General features: G+C 39.5%; 1 protein-coding gene across 8 annotated transcripts in view; it reads right to left on the reverse strand.

The window, feature by feature from the left end:
* The window catches only part of GRID1 (glutamate ionotropic receptor delta type subunit 1), a 558,755-nt gene that overhangs the window by 199,432 nt on the left and 343,620 nt on the right, over positions 1–15,703 (reverse strand). The window lies entirely within an intron of this gene.

A 15,703-nucleotide genomic window follows, 5' to 3' on the forward strand; every position in this document is an offset into this window, starting at 1 on the left:
GTGAGATCTTCTGAAACACAGGAATATCTATGTGATGTTCCACAATTCACCAGAAAAATCCCAAGTCTTTATTTTAATCTGCCTTGCTTCCGTGCAACTAAAAACCTATGTTTTAAGTGAAAGGCTGACAATACTGGGTATTTTTATAATACATACCCCTCTAGTCACTACAGCACAAAATTGCACTTTATCTTTGTCGTGGTTTAGCCCCAGCTGGCAACTACGCACCACACAGCCGCTCATTCACTCCCCCCCGGTGGGATGGGGGAGAGAATTGGAAGGGTAAAAGTAAGAAAACTCAAGGGTTGAGATAAAGACAGTTTATTAAGTAAAGCAAAAGCTGTGCATGCAAGCAAAGCAAAACAAGGAATTCATTCACTCCTTCCCATGGGCAGGCAGGTGTTCAGCCATCTCCAGGAAAGCAGGGCTCCATCATGTGTAACGGTTACTTGGGAAGACAAACACCATCACTCCGAACGTCCCCCCCTTCCTCCTTCTTCCCCAGCTTTATATGCTGAGCATGACGCCATATGGTATGGAATAGCCCTTTGGGCAGTTTGGATCAACAATCCTGGCTGTGCCCCCTCCCAACTTCTTGTGCACCTGGCAGAGTATGGGAAGCTGAAAAGTCCTTGACTAGTGCAGCAACAACTAAAACATCTCTGTATTATCAACACTGTTTTCAGCACAAATCCAAAACATAGCCCCACACCAGCCACTATAAAGAAAATTAACTCTATCTCAGCTGAAACCAGGACAATCTTCTAACAGGGCAAACAGCAAAAGAAGCAGATGAGAAGTATTTTTATAATGGTTATGTAGGGGAGCAAGTTGATGCAGAAAAGAATTGACAATGCCCTAAAAGAATCTGCTCCCATTAGAAGCTGAAGGTTGGTAGCAATAGGTGACTGAGAACAGCTTAAGTGTAGTTATAAGTACACTGCGAGTGTTCTTCATTGAGACAAGCTCTAACTTTTTGACTGCTGGGTTGAGGAAAATAGATGGATTTTTAAGCACTATATTATTTGTCCTTGTAATTAGGTGGAAAAGACTTTCAAATGGACAGAGCTTTTCAATTGCCCATGAAGTCTGTCAGTGGCAGGCACAGAGACAGAGGGGAATTGTGAATGAACAATCCCACAGTCTGATATGCAGGAGAAAAACATTTATATGTAGCACCCACAATGAGGAGATGTCACATATTTAGGCAACACCCTGACTAAAAGCAGTGCTGTTCTGAAACCAGGTGTTTTATCTGGAGCTTCTGGGTTTAGTACCTACGCTGCTGAGCTTACGGATCTCACATTGCATGGTGCCTAACGCTGAAAGCTGGCACGTACACCTGCGCAAGCTAAATGCTGACCAGTGCTGCTTTGCTATACCACTTCCCTGTATAATACACTATCTTGTATCTTCACATACATAGCAAATTTTAAAGTTCAGCTCTGCCTTAAATCAGGAGACTATTAAAACAGGTTTGGTCCTCCTTTCAGTTCATATGTAATACTATCGTGATGCAGTAGAAGAAAGTGGAATTATAGATGAGCCTTATTTTTGCAGAGAACACAAGAAAATCATTGAAAATTTAAATTTCCCATCATCTTTGAAGTTTAAGTTATTTTATAACTTTTGCTATGTCAGGCACAGCATAGCAAGTTTATAAATACATCAGGAAAAGGATAAAAGGAGGGTCAGTATGATTCAGTGACTGAATTACAAGATCACTGAAAAGTGATCAGTTGTATGGTTCACTACACAAGGTGCTCAGTAATTAGATAGCAAGTGACTGAGGCCAAATGGAAAGATGAAAAAAATGCAGCTACCTCACCCGCCTGCAGCTTTATCAGAGAGACCATTTAGCACCGAGCTTCTAGGCTAGTCTCTGCTATGCTGCCTTGCGGTGGGTGCAAATGATTTACAAAGAGATATAAGAGTGAGGGTTCCTCTAGAGACAGCAGAGGCCAGCAACCCACCAGCAGCCAAATGCACAAGGTGAACCTTGCGGGACCGAGCAAGTATTGGGAAATATGGAGGGAGGCATGAGGCGAGACAAAGGCAGGGAAAACACAATAAAGAACAAATGAGGCTGTGCTCTGTGTCACAGACCAGACCTGTCATGCATCACACATCCTACCCCACTGTCCCCCATAGCATCTGCCTGCCCCTTCTCCGTCAGGGGCACCCTCCAATATCCCATAGAGAGAGCATCCAGACTGTGTGTGATCTCTATTTCTCCTTTCCCTGTCCCTGTAATCACAGGTCCTGCACTGACCCTTCACTTCCCACTGCCATCAGCAACCTTCCTTCAAAAACAAAGTTTCTTTAAACATCCCTCAGCAGGACCTTCTGTGTCCCTTTCCTCTCAATTCTATAGGATCCTGTGTGAGCTTGGGGTCCTCCTTCCTCCATCATCTAATGATGCCTAACTGTCCCTCAAGGGGTTTCTGTATGTATGCCCATCTTCCTTGTGCCACCCTTTCGCTCCCAAACCTTGCCTATGAGAATCGTCTCTTCTTTTCTTCCACAAGGGCTCTGTGCACCCCTTTCCATGCTTTAGTAACCCCCTTCCATGCTTTAGTCACCCCCACGCACTATGCACCAGGCAGGGTCTCTCCCCTTCACTATGCTGACCATGATGGGCTCCGTTCCCCAGGCCAGATCAGCACCAGTCAAATCCCCCAAAGGTAGACCTGCACATGAACACTTGTTCATTTGTTCCACATCTTCTGTCTTCCACCTATAGCATGAACTAAAGCAGAACTATTGTTACAGTGAAGGACATTACTTGTTGCCGCAAAAAAAAAGTCTTTGGTCTACAGACGAACGCAGATGTGTTCAAACTCTGCTATAAGGTGGGTTACCAGTTTTCCCTGTGCTGATGTTCTGATCTTTCCCTAAAGCAAAACACTTCTTGCCAGAAGTGCTAAGAACATCCTCTGATATTACAGAATTGATCAGTGCAGCCTTCAAAGGTAGCAGTTAAAGACAGACAAATTAGGTCCTGAGATAAGGTGTCAGACTAGGTGAGCAAGCTCACAGATGAAATTATGAGAGAAAAGAATCAGAAAAGAAAGAGCAGAGGCAGAGAAGGGCAGTGAGCAAAGATGAAATCCTGTGCCATTTCCTCCATACTCTTAACACTGAGGCAAATGCATTTTAACCCTCAACTTTTCTAAATGATACTTTTCATAGGGTGGGCAATAAAAGCTAGAAGGTACAAATCTTACTAAAATCAAGGTTTACCAGAGAAGTTGGGGGGACAAATATTAGAAACACACAAGTAATCTACTAAAATTATTGAGGGCTGATTCAAATTTTACTGAAATCCAAGCAAAGTGCAATAAAGGGAAGGGTCTTTAACAAATCATGCCACAAATATTTGATAAACACTACTTGCAATACTTCACTGAACTCCAAAACGTAAATGTACTATGGAGAACAACATAGCAAACACTGGGCAGAAATTTCAAAGTTTGGTCCCACACTGTGTAGGAAACTCTTTAGACCCCCCTGATTATTTCCTAATGGCAAAAGAATAAAAATGATAGTCATGATGCTAAATACCAGCACCCTCTAGTGTGCACCTGTGCTACAAATGTCCTCCTTGAGCTCATTCCTCCACTCAGGTCACACAAAACTACAGCTCTCCTATTCATTCTTTGCACCGTCTTCCTACCTATGACTCACGCAGAAGTAAATTCCATTTACATCACATAGAATTGATGCAAGCTCACCTCAATTAGAAAAAAATCTTTTTCGGAAGGTCTGGTATTTCTTGGTTTCTTTAGTTTTCTATTGTTTTGTATAATAATACTTCCAGGCAGCCAATTAGCAAAGAAGGTATTTGCCAAAGAGCAGTCCTAAAACTTCCCCAGAGCTAAAATTAAAATATACATAGTTACTCAGCTAAAGGTATGAGATACGATTGTTTATGTCTTAAATTATTCTTACAATAATTACAAACAATTAAAAGGAACAACTTAATTAAAATATAAACAATAAACTAAACTAGTAAATGCGTTTCAATTGGCTCTTCATTATAGAACACCTAACTTTCACCAGGAATATTTTATATTTTATATATTTTGTTCCAGGTATGTTTTTTTTTAATCATGCAAATTAATTTATTCATTAACAAGGCTTCAAAGAACAGTATTTGCATTTTTATGGAGGGTTGGTGGGGTGCGGTTTTTTTGAGACTAACACTTCACAAAAAAAAAAATCTTTTAAAACCTTTTATTAAAGCAATCTTTTTTCCATTTATAAATACAGCAGTCACCACTTCGAGGTCAGCATTTTCTAATGCTTCTGCAAAACAATCAGAGATTACAAGGGGATCATCTATACCTAAGTAGAAGCTGTATACTATAACTGAGAGGCAATGGCTGGCAAAAGTTGGCTTTCCAAAGGAAAAATCACAGAATCAGAGTGGTTTGGGTTGGAAGGGACCTTAAAGACCATCTAGTTCCAACCCCTCTGCCATGGTCAGGGACACCTTCCACTAGACCAGGTTGCTCAACGCCCCATCCAACCTGGCCTTGAACACTTCCAGGGATGGGGCATCCACAATTTCTCTGGACAACCTGTTCCAGTGCCTCACCACCCTCATAGTGAATAATTTCATCCTAATATCAAATCTAAAACTACCCTCTTTCAGTTTAAAGCCATTATCCCTTGTCCTATCATTACATGCCCTTGTAAAAAGTCCCTCTCCAGCTTTCTTGCAGGCCCCCTTCAGGTACTGGAAGGCTGCTATAAGGTCTCGCAGGAGCCTTCTTTTCTCCAGGCTGAACAACCCCAACTCTCTCAGCCTGTCTTCATAGGAGAGGTGTTCCAGACCTCTTTGGCTCCAGCCAAAAATATATTTTGTGATTATTTTTTAAACAAAGGAATAAGACATTCAATGGAGTAATAGAATTTCTTGTTATAGAGTTTGGTCCTGCATGACAACGTACAGAAAAGGAGCTTGGAAAATCATTTATAAATGATAAAGAAGAGCATCCAGCTGGATGAGTGCATGGAAATGGGCATAACATGTTGATGTGGAGATAAAAAAAATAATAATAATAATAATAAAATGCTGGGATTGAGTGAAGGAGGAATACCTCTCCGTAAACACAAACAACCCTTCTCAGCAGCAGAGCAGTAATGGCAAGAGCAGGGTCCTCGCAGGTGGCAGCACCCATGTGTCCCCAGGGCACCTGTAGCACCCTGGGCACAGTTGACCCAGCACCTGCAGAATAAGTAGCTGCTGACATTGGCTGCAGGGCCCTCGACTGAGGCTTGCAGCAGGCAGCTAAACGTGCCACGACAGATGGTTTGAGGCTCAGAAAATAGGTTATCACATGCCTGAACAGGGCATCACAGGTCAGGGACCTGCTGGGGACTCCTCTCCTGTTTTCTGGCAGTTTTGGTAGGCTTTTTTGCCTGTTTACTTTTTAGATAGCCAAATGTCTAACACAAAACATGGTCAGGCTTGGAATGAAATCCTCTCTCTGCTATTATCCTTCTATTACTCCACTGCTTTAAATGTAAGACCTTGTTAGGCATGAAAATTTCTCATAAGCAAGGTCTAGCAGCACTGACCAAGTTTTGTAACATGCTTGTTGCTATCACAGCCAAGCATCATGCTGAGATAGGTGATAGAGAGGAAACAAATCTCAGTTTCCATAACAGCTCTTACATTCACTGCACAGTCTGCCTCCAAACCACCCCCTGCAAAGGCCCTGTACCATTAGCCATGCATTATCGGCCGCTCAACTATTTCCATTGCCTGCTTCTCACCTGAAGCTGCCATTCTCCAAGCACGTCACTGTTAAACTTTGTAGGAACAAAAATAGCTCACAAATGAAAGTAAAATATAGGCAAATATTAATTATAATAAGGGAAGAATCTCTTGAGAAAGAACAAACTGCTTTACCAAACAGGAGTCCTTAAAATAAAGAGTCAGGAGAAACAAAATATGTTCAGTTAGCAGAATTATTTCTATAGAGACTGCTCTAAAGCTTTCCATATGGGATAAACAGATGTTAGCATGTACTAGGCAACAACAGATATCCCTTGCATGACATCTTGCACATTATTCCATTGGATTATATTTTTATCAGATAAAAATAGTGCTTGCTAATATATTATGAAGGAGGAGGGTCTATATGTATGAGGAACCAGCTTTGGGTGCTTTTAGAACTATTTAGAGCATCCTACATCATCTTGGGCCTTTCATATTTTCTGTGCTCATATGCCTTTTTAGTCTCAGGATGGTCATTTTTCCCTCCCACTTTTCTTGGTAAGCACAGAAGAGACTCCAGTTGCTTTTATATGCCAACTCATGAGCCTCTCTAACACTCAAAGTGCCCACGCAAAAGTGCTCTGTATCTCATTTAATCCTGTATTTGAATCATTTCTTGCAGTATACAATAAAAACTGTAAAAGACTATCCAGTGCTAAGTGTCAGATGCCTTTGCAATAAACCGATGATAAAATCAGACAGGAAGTCTGAACTGACAGTTGCTCTTGCCCTCCCTAACGAACAGAAGAGTAAAGCGGAAGCTAAATCACAATCTAATCAATATCCTCCATGAACACCAATTCCTGGGCTGTCCTGGAACTCAGCAGAGGACAAAGAAAATATTAGATTTCTTTATTTTTTAATAAAACAATGATTATATTTCACCATTGACCAGTAGCTTCTTGCTCTCCTCCTGGGAATACATGAGCAAATGAGCCTTAATTCTTTTACTATACTATCATTTATTTCTTTGTTCCGTTTTTGCGGTCTTCATCACATTGTCACAATACGAAATTAAGAAAGATCTGAAACAGGGATTCTTTTGTGTCTTCTGACTGTGCTTGTGCCGGTGGGTCCCTGCTCCTTTGTTGCTCATGCAGCACTAACCCAATGCACTGTGGGGAGCTCCCCTGGGAATGCCAGGCCAGCAATTTCCCAAAACACGTATAATGGCAAAGCTTCAGTTCAAAGAGAGCTAGTTCAAGGACAGCAGCTGTAATGGCTTATGGTCAGACCTACATTGTGCCTGAAATACTCATGCCTTCACATGAGCGGAGAGGAGAAAGAGAGTACATAAAGATGTGCTAATCATTTTACCCCTTATTCCTGAGTGACCGCAGATATATTGGCTTTACTGGTAGCATCCTACAGCCACTGCAGGACGGTGCCTCCAAAAGTCACGGACTTATCTGAAGGCAGGTTCTCAAGCTTATATGAAACATTATTTCAGTAAATGACCTAGGGTCTCTCAATAGTAGAATACATTAAAGCAGAAAATGCAGTATACATTATTTGCTACACCATAGCAAGCTGCAGTAAAAACTGTTTCATTGTACTGATACAATAAAGAGAGGTTTGTGGTAGTAATTGGAAAGAGTATTTAAAAGTCTGAGCGTCATGCATTGTGGGAGAAACAATTAGCAATGTGGTTTTATAATGCACTGGAAACTTTTTTGAGTGAACCTCAAAAAAAAAAAGAAATTCCTTTAAGTTTCAAAATACTTGGATCCCCAGGTGAGTTCATCCCAACTTTTTTCATTTGCTACAGCTTTATCCCTTTTTTTTTTGAAGTGGATTCTCTCCTCCCTCCCATCCTCATTCTGCTAAAGCTCCAAGTCCTACTAATTAACAGTATCATTCTGAAAACTTTTGTTCTCTTTTCCCAATTCTGATTCTTCCCTGACTTACTTTTTTTTTAAGGAACAATCTTATCCAAATATTTAGTTTGTTATTTCTATTAATGCTGTGAGTTTTGGTCACTACTGCCTTTCATTCTTCTCGGTGATGACTGTCTACAGGCTATCAAAAGAAGTTACACCCACATTATGATTCGTGACATTAGTAATTTAGAATATCTTACCATCAATATGATATTTATTTAACAGGTCATAAACACCCAATAAATACAACTGCATGCATCATTTTGCTCTAGTTGTTGTTTAATACTGACATTTGATCTTAACAAATAAATTTATGGAAGTTAAAAAGAAAAATTGGAAACACTGTTTCCAGTAATGGGTACCATATAGTGCAAAATACTTCCCATTATACTCTTATTTCCCAAAATTACATTCTTCTGTTTTGCAAAAATCTTCTATTCTTGGCAATCTCCAGAAGAACTGGTGCTGTACCCCTCTCTCCACACACCATTCCTGCTCCACTACATTCACACCTGCCACTCTTTCCTAAGATTTGCTCCAGTGACTTCTGAGGTTTGGGGAAAGTGAGAAATGGTGTATACATTCTTTTTAATTACAAAATATTTGGACCCCCAGATCCAAATACTCATCCCAGCCTCTTTTATTTCAAATCCACATCTTTCTTCTTGCAAAAGCATGTACATAAACACACGTTCATTCTATTATTAGGGAAATCAGGGGAAAATGTGATTGCTGTGAAGCAGAGCAGCAGCAGCGTGCACAGTTAGGAACTCAACATGGGCAACATTTGCTTTGCTTGAAAGGCATTGATTGAGATACAACAGCATGAAATTATACACTAAGAAGCCACAGCATAACAGTGTGAAAAAACTATCAAGATCTTACAAGCAGCAACACCCTTCCACAGCACTTGCTGATACCAGTGTTCAAGGGAGCTGGATAGAAGAAAATGGCTTGAATGTGTGTGTGCATGCATGCACGGACATGAATGGCATACTTCATGAGTATATTAAAATAACCTTTTTCTATTTACATAACAACTTACATAAGAGGTAAATAATAACAGGAAGTCACTTAAAACTCAAACAAGTCTGTTTCTGAGCAGCTTAACTGACATGTTGATGTTATTCCCAGAGTCTGAATCCCTGGAAATGAGGAGGTTGTCACAAATGAACAATTTACATTTTTAAGTCAACGTAATTTGATTCATCTAAGATGAAGATTTTGATTCATCTTATTCTGTGCTCTATTTAGAGGAAGTGCATTATGTTTCTATAGCCTTATCACTAGATTGATTTGTTCATTTACTCAAAAAGGCAAATAATATTTTTTAAGTTATGCATTTGTTCTGGCTTTAACTTTGGAAGTGAAGGGCCAGGTCTAGCAACACTGCTATGCCCCTGCTCCTTCCTCCCTCCCTCCCAGAAGATATGTCGGAAAGTAACAACTCAGGTTTGAACTTCAATATCAAACCTGGCTAAAATAGGTCAACAAGTTCAAATTTATAGACTGACCAGTCACACGCGCTGTCATCACATAGTCTCACTTCCTTTTGGTTGTTTAGCATTTTAAAAAGCATGGGGGTTTTTGTTTAAAATGTTAAATACAAGCGTGTAATTACCTCAGATGAAAACATTTTATTTTGGGCAAAACACAATTATTTATTTGGACTGATCTTTTTCTTTAAAAAAAAAAAACAAAACAAAACAAACAAAAACAAACAAACAAACAAACAAAAAACCAAAAAAACCCAAACCAAACAAAAACAAAACAAAACAAAACCCACAGAAAAAAATGGTTTTGTTCAATCTGAACTGATTCTGTATCTAATTCTGTATCTGACTGTTTCAGGCTCCAGATCAAGAATTCCCCCCTCATTTGTTCAACTGCATGTTGAACCTGAAATAAAACTGCAAACAACTGTTTTTAGGTGAAGTTTGGCATTTTTAAACATCTACTAATGAGTAATATTTCAGGAAGAATAAGAAAATAGAAACAATATGCTTTGGCCATGTTGTCCTCTTCAACAGTTATAAGCAGAGTCTTTGTAATGCTATAAGGGTATGACTTTCCTCCTTCATCAGTATTTCTTTCACTGAGCTCCAGAGTTTTTCATACTTGTCACTTTGGATGTTCAGAGTTTTATTGTCTACTTCAAGATGGGTGTTTTGTGTAAGGAAGAGCATAAGGGAAAGCCAGGAAGACAAGCAAGGAAAAACAGAGCAATGAAGCAGTTGTCCTCCCCAATAGGTAACAGCTTTCTGACAAATAAGGTGTCATCCCATGCTCATACAGTTCATGTTGAGATTCATTTACCTGACAAATTACTCGCCCAAACTTCTAGCTGCATTATTTCCTTAGATAATTGTGCCTGCATTTTTTTTCTTCTGGAGTGATTTGTGATGGTCGTGAACATCTGGCATCATGTTATACACAAGTTTCTTTCCAATTAATACAGAAAAACAAATGTCATTTTAGGAATGTTTTGTTTTGCAAAAAGGTTATGTCCTAGGTAAGCTTCAAATATAAATGTAAACACACACACACATTTTTTCACACACTCAAATACCGTCCAGTGTATGCAAAATCAGTTGCATAACAGAATACATGTAACCTTTTCACCCCACTATGATTATAATAAACATGGCATGAGCTGTTCAAAAAGAGCAATAGGAAAACATTTATCAAAGAGACTCACTTTCAATAAAAGCCAACAGTTACTAAGCTCTGTACTTATCTCTACCTGAGGACATCCCAAACCTACATAACAGTGTGTTGCTCTGGAAGTATTTATTGCCTTTTCAATGTGTGTACTTTTTTGGTTGGTTTTTTTTTTTGTTCCTCACTAAAAATCAGTCCTTTTAGTAGAGTTCTTATGCCACTCCTGGTTCCCAAACTGAGGATGGAAAACCTTAAAATGTATATGAAGATATTTATTATACGTAGAGATAATTCTGTTACAGATCTAGCTGTATGTACACTGGAGGGTAGCCAAGTCAAGTATATCCTCACTGCAGATACTCTCTGCACCTGAATAAAGATGCCTAAACTAACTGACCCAAACGAGGAAAGGTAACAGGAGTGTCTTTAAATCCTTCAGATTTTCAAAATCTTTGTTGAGATTCATATCTCATGTCCACTTTCGTGGATTTGTGCCCCATACTGAGCTCAGTCTAGATAGATTAAGCAGGTAGATTAGCCAAATTTCTCTAGTTAGTTCACAGTTGCAATGAACCGCCTCTTTGTCTCTTGGGACGGTATTTTACACCTCACCTTCCTCTGAATTCTTGCTGAGTTTATTATGCATCCACCTGTAATTTGCTTTTTGTTTCGTGGGGGGGTGTTTGTTTGTTTCAGTCCATTGTTCAGACTGTATTTAAAATTGCTTCATGCCACTAGTCACATATTTCTACTGCTATTTCCCAAGGTAAAAATGTCATCTGTGTAGACCACATGCAATCTGCTACTCTATCAAAAACTTGTATATTCCTGTATCTCACAAGGGAAGATTAAAACATTTCCAGACAATCAAGGAAAACAGTGTTTCCTTGGGGATCTTAACTATTCCTTAATGGGTATGCTGTTTGTTCTGCAACCCCCTCCCAGACCTCGCTGGATATCCATCCCTGTGCCCTGAGCTTGCTTGGTGATGGGACTGCACAGACTCCTGAGCTGACATTTTTCAAGTGTCAGGTTAAAAATGTTGAGAACACAGGAGCAGAGAGATTTGCCTTGGATGTGAAACCCCCCTTATGAGGACATTTAGTCCATATTGTTTCGGGTGTCTCAGCTACGCAAATGCCATGCAATATTCAAGGCTGCCTCCCTTGCTCTAGTATGTCCACACTGTACTTCAGTCTTCACTGGTGAATGCATGGGCCAGTCCAGGTGCAAGTGGCTGTCACAGCACCACAGGACACCGTGACAGCCCCCCTCGGGGACAGGAGTATTTATGAAGACCAACTTATTATAGTATTTATGAAGACCAACTTATTATTATAACAATTTATTCCTGTGACAGAGCAATTAATATTCTCTGGAGCTTTTGCATTCCAGGAGACCTTCATACACCTGAACAATTGCCAAAGAGAGAAGTCTGATAAAAACAAACTCAATGCTAGAAGGAATAGTGCTAGGGCTGAAGGGTTCCTCACTGGAACTTAGCCAACATATCTATGTCTGAAGTCTTAACATTTGCAGGAAGTGCCACAGGGAAAATCTCATATAATGTACCAGACATGCCAATGCAGCAGGTCTCCTTTCAGTCCCATTGATACCTGTTGAATATGGTTACCTAACAGTACCCGAGTTCTCACTGGTGAGGTTCCATCCAAATAAATATCAAAATTCACAGTCTGTAGGGCTGGCTGCAGACTAATTCCTTATTAAAGTACACCCTGAGCAATGGAGCCAGTCAGTTTCCACATCACTGCTTGTGACCGATGCAGCTGTGGCATGAAAACAATTTTACTACGTCACCACAACCTCAACTCAACCCAGGAGGAAGAAAAGAATCTATAAAGATGGAACATGCATTTAAAAAAATATAACATTTCAAGCCTGAGGATAATAAATTGGCTATTAAAAAATATCTTTAGCTAAACTCTCCTGTAACCCAACCTTTGTAGCGATGGGCACTACACATAAAATCTTTCAAATAACAGTAAACTCAACTGAAGCCAGTCAAAGAAACTGCAAAGAGGTTTTCAGTGAACTCAACAGCTGTTTGTCCAATGTCTTGCTCCTGATAGACTCAGGTACTGTCTGAGCTCCTAAAGATGTCCAGATCTAAAGTTATGAAGTTCATTTTCTATTTTCAACATTCCAAAATACAGCTCATGAGTGCTGTGAGATAGGGCTGTCAATCTTTAAATATAAAAGGGAATTAATACTCCATTGTCCACTGGCTGGTTTCTACTTTTCTGCTACAAATCCATGATATAAATTAAATGCCATGAAACTGCCCTTTTTTTTTTTTTTTTTTCCATTCAGCTTCTCTGGATGTGTTATTTGCAGCTGATTTTATTTCCCCCACTATTGCCTGAAAGGATGGGAAGCAATTCCATCTATGTCTACCAAATCTGTGTATCCTTTGGAATTAAAAGGATAGCCACCCACACTGAGTTTTGGAAGTTTGCATTTTGGTCTTTATCATACAAAAATAATTTTTACAATGGCATATTGACATGGAATGAGTACTGGGGGGGAGAAGGGGGAGGGCTTTTGCTGCCTGTGGCTACCTCATTACAAGGCTGAAGTTGCAACTATTCATAATGCTGTGTTTGTACAACGTATGGCACCAGTGTCAGCATTGTTCAATATGCTTCGGCATAGATTTATTACTCAGAAAACTTTAATACTGGTAAATGTTTAATTTATAGCTTCATTTAAAATTATTAATCTAATAGCAAGGCAGATGGGTAGAAACTAGTTTCCCATTTCCTCATGTAGGGCTTTATGCCATGTCCCAAACATTGCTGTCTTCAGCTAGGAATATTCATCTACTGAGGTCACTGCAAAATGCAAATTTACTTCAATGATACAAAATCAATTCTTAAAATCTGTGATGTCCCCAAACCTTTTAAGGCAGTTTATTAATATCAATTGATGAAGCCTCATAAAGTTGCTGATGGGTAGCTGAGTGTAAAGAGGAGACTAAACCAAAGTGAAAGAGTCAAGAGTTCACAAAAGGAAGAAAGAAATGCAAATATGTTTAGTTTTCTTGTGTTGTGGTTCTTATAAGACAAATGACCATACGCAGAAGGACAACATAGAATTCAATAGAAAGATAATGAGCTTAAATGGGATTTTGTCCATGTTTTCACAACCAACTTTTTCTCTGACCATGAAGAAGCATCAAGGGTCACACTAGACACAGCTGCCACTGAACATCAAAGGCAGTCTCTCAAAAGCTCAGTGTGCATCAGACAAATAATTGATGTTAAAAGCAAGGACCCACACATTATATTTTGCTGGAGTAAAGGGCATTCAGCTGAATCCCTGTGGCAATTTTACATTGCAAAACATGAACTATATTTACTATTTTCCCCATTTATTCATTTCAGTTTTGAGCAAACTCCATGAAACCTTAAGCCTTGCAATAAAGCCAAAAACTAACATAAAGAAGTGAGTAGTTTCCATAATGAAAACACCCACACATACATTGCATGGTAGGACAGTGCCCTGTCACAGTGAAATACCATAAGCATTCCTATGCCTGTGCAGAGCCTGCAGGAAAGTACAGTATTAAACTACTGGAGTCTCCCCAGTGCATAAACTTCAATCTTACATAATCTGAAATGACTGAGGTATTTAATGTTTTCTAGATTTGCGTATCTTTCACTCCCGCCTCTATGTTTTGTTTACTTTCCAGCAGGAAAATGTACAATCCCATTGACAAGAGTCTCCTGGGAACAGGATAGTTTTTCAGAGGATAGTTATAACAGAGATGATTATTCAGTTATCAGCATCAACAACAGGACTTAAAAGAACACACATTGGTGCCTGCAGAATAGTATCTTACCAGCAGCTTTCATGACCTGTCAGGAAAAGAAACAAACCCACTGAAAGCCATGGTAACCACTTCTAGGAGAGAGTCAACAAATCCTTGTTGTCAAATCCTTGAAGTCTGCCAAGAGCTCTCATATAATTAGCAAGGGTTTCTTTGACAAGGCAAGGAAATCTAGCAGTTACTGCATTGGACTGAGATGAAACAGCTGAGAGCCGATTCTTTGACTCTGCCACTGATCAAGCAAATGTCCTTGGGCAACTCACTGCACTTCCCTCCAATTTTCCTGGAATAGCATGAATAAAGCTAATAATGACAGTTTGAAAAACAGGCCTGTGTCTGCCCATGAGTTTCTGTGGCTTTTGAACAGCATTTATCCTCACATCCTTCCAGACAGACTAAAACTTCCATTCTGGAGCAGAAACATACCACCAAGGAGAAAAGCTTTGTTTGGAAAATCAGAATATGGTCATTGTGAAGCTGCTGACATTAAGCAGTTCTTCCAAAAGAAGAGCTAATCAAGGAGGAAGCATTGATCATAATTTCACCATGCATAGATATATTTTTATATACGTACATGACATTCTGTGATTTATTTTTTTTTTAATCCACACACCCCCCACCTAAAACTTGGCTGACCATTTTGCAGGCCCAGCTGAAACCAGTGCTGACACAACTAGACAACTATCTGCACCCTAGACAGCCCATTTATAGCTAGCTGAACTGAACCCATACCACGCTGCATCAGTGTTACAAATCCAGGTTTGAAAAGCCATGACAAGACTACACAACATAACAACTGTATTTTGAGTATTGGATTCTCCCTTATATCTAAGCAAAGAGGTTTATAATTTTTCATGAGACTTGGGATGCAAAAAAGCCCAAGTGGTCCTTTTTACACTGTTTAGTGCAGAGCCTGCCGCTGAAATGTAGAAACAGGAATAAGGGGGTTTATGGCCTGAAAAATAATGTGCTGTTTTGTTTCATTGCTGCTGTAGATAAACTCCCAAACAATGCCCCTTATTGATGAAGAACCCCGTTATTGTGTCCTTACAAAAAAACAAATCCATCCCAGTACTTCAATGAATGACCAGTCCCTTCACAACTGTGTTTATTCTACAAAAAGCTAAAATGATTAATCGACTTGTTCATTTGGAAAGAAGGACTCTAGACAGTCTCTGCACTGCAGACCATCAACCTGATATATTTTCAGAAGAATTTTACACAGAAGTAACACAAGTGGAATAGAAGAAAGCACTTAACTGCATTTAATTACTACAACATATAATCTTACCTCCGTACCTCATCTTTACTATAGCACAGCACTTAGAAATAGTCCAACAGAGTAAATCTTTTGTCCATTATTTAGACAGAGGAAGATGGAAGTTTTTCTTTTCCATACAGCCCATCCTACTTAAGGTATCTAAAAACACTTTACAGACCAATGAGTTCAATATCGGCAGACAAGCAGTTATAGCTGAAACACAGCTGGGAGCAGTAAGGTCCCAATCCTGAAATGTGTTTATC

The sequence above is a fragment of the Ciconia boyciana genome, chromosome 8 (assembly GCF_034638445.1).
Source record: "Ciconia boyciana chromosome 8, ASM3463844v1, whole genome shotgun sequence".
In the NCBI taxonomy this organism is placed as follows: Eukaryota; Metazoa; Chordata; class Aves; order Ciconiiformes; family Ciconiidae; genus Ciconia; species Ciconia boyciana.